The sequence below is a fragment of the Arachis duranensis genome, chromosome 6 (assembly GCF_000817695.3).
Source record: "Arachis duranensis cultivar V14167 chromosome 6, aradu.V14167.gnm2.J7QH, whole genome shotgun sequence".
In the NCBI taxonomy this organism is placed as follows: Eukaryota; Viridiplantae; Streptophyta; class Magnoliopsida; order Fabales; family Fabaceae; genus Arachis; species Arachis duranensis.
In genome coordinates, this window is record NC_029777.3 from 57646006 (window position 1) to 57654346 (window position 8341).

An 8341-nucleotide genomic window follows, 5' to 3' on the forward strand; every position below is an offset into this window, starting at 1 on the left:
TTTCTGTTCCCTTCTTTTTCATATGAGTAGGAGCAAGGATAAGAATATTCTTGTTGAAGCAGATCCTGAACCTGAAAGGACTCTGAAGAGGAAACTAAGAGAAGCTAAATTACAACAATCTAGAGACAACCTTACAAAAATTTTCGAAAAGGAAGAAAAGATGGCAGCCAAAAATAATAATGCAAGGAGGATGCTTGGTGATTATACCACACCTACTTCCATGTTTGATGGAAGAAGCATGTCAATCCCTGCCATTGGAGCAAACGATTTTGAGCTGAAACCTCAACTAGTTGCTCTAATGCAACAGAACTGCAAGTTTCATGGACTTTCATCAGAAGATATCTACCAGTTTTTAACTGAGTTCTTGCAGATCTGTGAGACTGTTAAGACTAATGGAGTAGATCCTGAAGTCTATAGGCTCATGCTTTTCCCTTTTGCTGTAAGAGACAAAGCTAGAACATGGTTGGACTCACAGCCTAAAGATAGCCTGGACTCATGGGATAAGCTAGTCGCGGCCTTCTTGGCTAAGTTCTTTCCTCCTCAAAAGCTGAGCAAGCTTAGAGTGGATGTTCGGACTTTCAAACAAAAAGATGGTGAATCCCTCTATGAAGCTTGGAAAAGATACAAGCAGATGACCAAAAGGTGTCCTTCTGACATGCTTTCAGAGTGGACTATTCTAGATATATTCTATTATGGTCTATCTGAGTTCTCTAAGATATAACTGGACCATTCTGCAGGTGGATCCATTCACCTAAAGAAAATGCCTGCAGAAGCTCAAGAACTTATTGACATGGTTGCAAATAACCAGTTCATGTACACTTCTAAGAGGAATTCCGTGAATAATGGGATGCCTCAGAGGAAGGGAGTTCTTGAAATTGATGCTCTGAATGCCGTATTGGCTCAGAACAAAATGTTGACTCAGCAAGTCAACATGATTTCTCAAAGTCTGAATGGATGGCAAAATGCATCCAACAGTACTAAAGAGGCATCTTCTGAAGAAGAAGCTTATGATCCTGAGAACCGTGCAATGGCAGAGGTAAATTACATGGGTGAACCTTATAGAAACACCTATAATTTATCATGGAGAAATCATCCAAATATCTCATGGAAGGATCAACAAAAGGCTCAACAAGGCTTTAATAATGGTAGAAGAAATAGGCTCAACAATAGCAAGTCTTTTCCATCATCTTCTTAGCAATAGACAGAAAATTCTGAACAGAGCCCTTCTAACTTAGCAAACATAGTCTCTGATCTGTCTAATGCCACTTTAAGTTTCATGAGTGAAACAAGGTCCTCCATCAGAAATTTGGAGGCACAAGTGGGTCAGCTGAGTAAGAAAGTCACTGAAACTCCTCCTAGTACTCTCCCAAGCAATACTGAAGAGAATCCAAAAAGAGAGTGCAAGGCCATAGACATAATCAACATGGCCGAACCTAGGGAGGAAGGAGAGGACGTGAATCCCAATGAGGAAGACCTTATGGGACGTCTCTCAAGCAAGAAGGAGCTCCCTATTGAGGACCCAAAGGGATCTGAAGGTCATATAGAGACCATAGAGATCCCATTAAACCTCCTTCTGCCATTCATGAGCTCTAAAGACTATTCTTCCTCTGAAGAGGATGAAGATGTAACTGGAGAGCAAGTTGCTCAATATCTAGGAGCCATCATGAAGCTGAATGCCAAATTATTTGGTAATGAGACTTGGGAAAGTGAACCTCCCTTGCTCATTAGTGAACTAGATACATGGGTTCAGCAAAATTTACCTCAAAAGAGACAAGATCCTGGCAAATTCTTAATACCCTGTACCATAGGCACCATGACCTTTGAGAAGGCTCTGTGTGATCTAGGGTCAGGCATAAATCTTATACCACTCTCAGTAATAGAGTAGCTGGGGATCATTGAGGTACAACCTGCTATATTCTCATTACAAATGGGAGATAAGTCAGTAAGACAGGCTTATGGATTGGTAGAGAACGTGTTAGTGAAGGTTGAAGGCCTTTACATTCTTGCTGATTTCGTAATCTTAGACACTAAGAAGGAGGAGGATGAATGCATCATCCTTGGAAGACCTTTTCTAACCACAGCTGGAGCTGTGATAGATGTCAACAGAGGAGAATTAGTCCTTCAATTGAATGGGGACTACCTTGTGTTTAAGACCCAAGGGTGTTCTTCTGTATACACAGAGAGGAAGCATGGAAAGCTTCTCTCAGTACAGAGTCAAACAAAGCCCCCACAATCAAACTCTAAGTTTGGTGTTGAGAGGCTACAGTCAAACTCTAAGTTTGGTGTTAAACCCCCACATTCAAACTCTAAGTTTGGTGTTGGGAGTCTACAACATTGACCTGGTCACCTGTGAGGCTCCATGAGAGCCCACTGTCAAGCTATTGATATTAAAGAAGCACTCATTGAGAGGCAACCTAATTTTTATTTATCTAATTTTATTTTTCTTTTATTGTTCTTTTATGTTTTATTAGGTTCATGATCATGTAGAGTCACGAAATAAATACTAAAATTAAAAACAGAATAAAAAATAGCAGAGGAAAAAGCACACCCTGGAGAAAGGGCTTACTGGCGTCTAAACGCCAGTAAGGGGCATCTGGATGGCATTCAACACCAGAACAGAGCATGAATCTGGCGTTGAACGCCAGAAACAAGCAGCATCCTGACGTTTAAACGTCAGGAATACACCCTGAGGAGAGCTGGCGCTGAACACCAGAAACAAGCATGGAACTGGTGTTCAACGCCAGAAACATGCTGCAAATGGGCATTGAACGCCCAAAACAAGCATGAAGCTGGCGTCCAACGCTAGAAACAAGCATCAATCTGGCGTTGAACACCATAATTGCATGTAGAGGGCATTTTACACGACTCATTGGTCCAGGGATGATAATCCTTGACACCTCAGGATCTATGGACCCCACAGGATCCCCACCTACCTAAACTCACCTTCTCTCCTCTTCACACAATCCAATAACACTCTTCCCCAAAAAAAATCCTTCACCAATCACCTCAATCTCTCTTCCCCATCACCTCTCCACCACTCACATCCATCCACTCTTCCCCAGAAACCCCACCTACCTTCAAAATTCAAAATCCCTTTTCTCACCCAACCCACCCAACATGGCCGAACCTTAACCCCTTTCCCTCCACTATATAAACCCCTCCATTCTTCTTCTTTTTCACACAATACAACCCTCTCTTCTCCTCCTTAGCCGAAACACAACCCTCTCTTCCTCCCTTCCATATCTTCTTCTTCATCTATTCTTTCTTCTCTTGCTTGAGGGCAAGCAATATTCTAAGTTTGGTGTGGTAAAAGCAGAGCTTTTTTGTTTTTTCATAACCACCTATGGCACCTAAGGCCGGAGAAACCTCTAGAAAAGGGAAAGGGAAGACAAAAGCTTCCACTTTCGAGTCATGGAAGATGGAGAGATTCATCTCCAAAGCCCATCAAGACCACTTTTATGAAGTTGTGGCCAAGAAGAAGGTGATCCCCGAGGTCCCTTTCAAACTTAAGAAAAATGAGTATCCGGAGATCCGACATGAGATCCAATGAAGAGGTTGGGAAGTTATGACCAACCCCATTCAACAAGTCAGAATCTTAATGGTTCAAGAGTTCTATGCCACTGCATGAATCACTAGGAACCATGATCAAAGTGTGAACCCGAATCCAAAGAATTATCTTACAATGGTTCGGGGGAAATACTTATATTTCAGTCCAGAAAATGTGAGGTTGGCATTCAACTTGCCCATGATGCAAGGAGATGCACGCCCCTACACTAGAAGGGTTAACTTTGATCAAAGGTTGGACCAAGTCCTTATGGACATATGTGTGGAAGGAGCTCAATGGAAAAGAGACTCCAAAGGCAAGCTGGGTCAATTAAGAACACTGTACCTCAAGCCTGTGGCTAGAGGATGGTTGGAGTTCATCCAACGCTCCATCATCCCCACTAGCAACCGATCCGAAGTTACTGTGGATCGGGCCATCATGATTCATAGCATCATGAATGGAAAGGAAGTAGATGTTCATGAAGTCATCTCCCTTGAATTCTATAAAATAGCTGAAAAGTCTTCCACCATGGCAAGGCTAGCTTTTCCTCATCTTATTTGCCATCTATGTTACTCAGCTAGAGTTATCATAGAAGGGGACATCCCCGTTGAGGAGGATAAGCCCATCACTAAAAAGAGGATGGAGCAAACAAGAGAGCCCACTCATGGATCCCAAGAGACGCATGAGGAAGCTCATCACCAAGAAATCTCGGAGATGCCTCAAGGAATGCACTTTCCTCCCAACAACTATTGGGAATAACTCAACACTTCTCTAGAAAATTTGAGTTACAATATGGATCAATTAAGGGTGGAACATCAAGAGCACTCCATCATTCTCCATGATATTAGAGAAGATCAAAGAGCAATGAGGGAGGAGCAACAAAGGCAAGGAAGAGACATAGAAGAGCTCAAGGACATCATTGGTTCTTCAAGAAGAAAGCGCCGCTATCACTAAGGTGGACTCATTCCTTGTTCTTATTTCTCTATTTTTTTTTCGATTTTTATGCTATATGTTTGTTTATGTTTTGTGTCTTTACTTCATGATCATTAGTATGTAGTAACTATGTCTTAAGGCTATGAATAATTCCATGAATCCTTCACCTCTCTTAAATGAAAAATGTTCCTAATTCAAAAGAACGAGAAGTATATGAGTTTCAAATTTATCCTTGAAATTAGTTTAATTATATTGATGTGGTGACAATACTTTTTATTTTCTGAATGAATGCTTGAACAGTGCATATTTTTTATCTTGTTATTTATGAATGTTAAAATTGTTGGCTCTTGAAAGAATGATGAACAAAGAGAAATGTTATTGATAATCTGAAAAATCATAAATTTGATTCTTGAAGCAAGAAAAAGCAGTGAATAGCAAAAGCTTGCGAAAAGAAATATACAGAAAGAAAAAGAAAAAGCAAGCAGAAAAAGCCAATAGCCCTTAAAACCAAAAGGCAATGGTAAAAAGGATCCAAGGCTTTAAGCATCAATGGATAGGAGGGCCCAAGGAAATAAAATCCAGGCCTAAGCGGCTAAATCAAGCTGTCCCTAACCATGTGCTTGTGGCATGCAGGTCCAAGTGAAAAGCTTGAGACTAAGTAGTTAAAGTCGTGATCCAAAGCAAAAAGAGTGTGCTTACGAGCTCTGGACACCTCTAACTGGGGACTTTAGCAAAGCTGAGTCACAATCTGAAAAGGTTCACCCAGTTATGTGTCTGTGGCATTTATGTATCCGGTGGTAATATTGGAAAACAAAGTGCTTAGGGCCACGACCAAGACTTATAAAAGTAGCTGTGTTCAAGAATCAAAAAACTTAACTAGGAGAATCAATAACACTATCTGAAATTCTATGTTCATAGAGATGCCAATCATTCTAAATTTCAAAGGAAAAAGTGTGATACCAAAACTGTTCAGAAACAAAAAACAACAAGTCCCACTCATCTAATTAGAACTAATAGTCATTGATATTTTGGGATTTATAGTATATTCTCTTCTTTTTATCCTATTTGATTTTCAGTTGCTTGGGGACAAGCAACAATTTAAGTTTGGTGTTGTGATGAGCGGATAATTTATACGCTTTTTGACATTGTTTTTAGGTAGTTTTTAGTAGGATCTTGCTACTTTTAGGGATGTTTTCATTAGTTTTTATGTAAAATTCACATTTCTGGACTTTACTATGAGTTGTGTGTTTTTCTGTGATTTCAGGTATTTTCTGGCTGAAATTGAGGGACCTAAGCAAAACTCTGATAAGAAGGCTGACAAAGGACTGCTGATGCTGTTGGATTCTGACCTCCCTGTACTCGAAATAGATTCTCTGGAGCTACAGAACTCCAAATGGTGCGCTCTTAACGGCGTTGGAAAGTAAACATCTAGAGCTTTCTAGCAATATATAATAGTTCATACTTTATTCGAGATTAGATGACGCAAACTGGCGCTCAACGCCAGTTTCTTGTTGCATTCTGGAGTCAAACGCCAGAAACACGTCACGAACCAGAGTTGAACGCCAAAAACACGTTACAATGTAGCGTTCAACTCCAAGAGAAGCCTCTGCACGTGTAAAGCTCAAGCTCAGCCCAAGTACACACCAAGTGGGCACCGAAAGTGGATTTTTGCATCAATTACTTACTTTTGAAAACCCTAGTAGCTAGTCTAGTATAAATAGGACATTTTACTATTGTATTAGACATCTTTGGATTATTTTTGGATTACCTTATGATCCTTTGATCACGTTCCGGGGGGTTGGCCATTCGGCCATTCCTGGACCATCACTTATGTATTTTCAACGGTGGAGTTTCTACATACCATAGATTAAGGGTGTGGAGCTCTACTGTACCTCGAGTTTTAATGCAATTACTACAATTTTCTATTCAATTCAGCTTATTCTTATTCTAAGATATTCGTTGCACTTCAACATGATGAATGTGATGATCCATGACACTCATCATCATTCTCACCTGTGAACGCGTGACTGACAACCACTTCCGTTCTACTTTAGACCGAACGCACATCTCTTAGATTCCTTAATCAGAATCTTCGTGGTATAAGCTAGAATTGATGGCGGCATTCATGAGAATTTGGAAAGTCTAAACCTTGTCTGTGGTATTCCGAGTAGGATTCAGGGATTGAATGACTGTGACGAGCTTCAAACTCGTGATTGTTGGGCATGATGACAAACGCAAAAGAATCAATGGATTCTATTCCGACATGATCGAGAACCGACAGATGATTAGCCGTGTTGTGACAGAGCATTTGGACCATTTTCATTGAGAGGATGGGATGTAGCCATTGACAACGGTGATGCCCTACATACAGCTTGCTATGGAAAGGAGTAAGAAGGATTGGATGAAGGCAGTAGGAAAGCAGAGATTCAGAAGGAGCACAACATCTTCATACGCCTATCTAAAATTCCCACCAATGATCTACATAAGTATCTTTATCTTTATTTTATGTTTTATTTATTATTATTTTCAAAAACCAATATAATCATTTAAATTCTCCTAACTGAGATTTACAAGATGACCATAGCTTGATTCATACCAACAATCTCCGTGGGATCGACCCTTACTTACGTAAGGCTTATTACTTGGACGACCCAGTGCACTTGCTGGTTAGTTGTGCGAATTTTTGAAGAAAGTGCTGAGTTAGTAGATGTGCATACCAAGTTGAATGCCATTATTAGAGATCACAATTTCGTGCACCAATAGGCAAGCATTTGGGTGAATTATCTTTGCATGTTTTGATTCATCAAACATTAGTGAATAACAACCTTTTTTATGAAATTAATACAAGAACTAAGTGATGTAATGAATGATGAAATATCTTGTGATTATTCGTAAAATATCAAGCTTTGATGCACTTATTTAACGATAGGCATGGCATGAAGAAGCAGAGTGAAGGTGTTACCAACGTTGGCAACTCTGGCAATAACGTCAACATCAACATTGCCAATTCCAGCAATGCTGGCAACAACGCCATCTCAAGAAGGAACCTAGGGCATTGCCAACGCTAGGAACGCCACTTCCAAGGGCGTTGCCAACGCTGGTAACGCCAGCACTAACACCACTTCCAAGGGCGTTGCCAACTTTGATAACGCCAGTGATAATGCCAGGATGGGAGTATTATAGCGTTGGTAACGCTAACGCTGCCCCAATAATGTCTTCGACCATGCAAAAATTGGAAGATTTGGGGAGGCATGTGTACACACATATAGAAGATAGCATTTGCAATGCTGGCAACGCTAAAAAGGGCCTGGGCGTTTTCCTAACTTGAGGCCAAGGGCCCACATCCAAAGACTTGAAGAATCACTTGAAGTTAGAGAAGTAGTATAAATAAGTGATGTTTTGAACTTCAAAGTACACACTGGGATCCAGAAGCTTAGAGTAGATCACTACACTTTACATTTTTCATGTTTGTACTTCGTTGGATTTTTACTTTTCATGCACTTTGAATTTCTTTCAAGTTTTCTCAGATCAATGATCAACTAAACTGCCACTCATTAGGGGGAGGAGCTCTGTTGTAATTTTAATGAATTAATGAAATTCTTCTTCTTCTCAATCTGCTTATTGTTATCTCAGGGAAAGCTTTTGTGCTTCAAAGATCCAATCACTACCGAGTTGGATCTACTTGAATCTCTTTGTGAGACTTGAGAAAGGGATCATAGGATTTAGTTTGAGGTTTTTCCCTCATAAATCTTTTGATCAATACATTCTTAGTTGGTACGTGACATATAACTTCTTTGAATTGAAATCCTAAGGGTTGTGTGGCTTGTGGATTAGAAATTGAGCTTAACCGCTTCTCATGAACAA

General features: G+C 40.2%; 1 non-coding gene across 1 annotated transcript; it reads right to left on the bottom strand.

Moving 5' to 3' along the window:
* Positions 1 to 553: 553 nt before the first annotated feature.
* LOC127739902 (small nucleolar RNA R71) lies at positions 554 to 661 on the bottom strand. Its single transcript, XR_008000644.1, has one exon. It is a non-coding gene; the product is annotated as a small nucleolar RNA R71 (small nucleolar RNA).
* Positions 662 to 8341: the final 7680 nt, after the last annotated feature.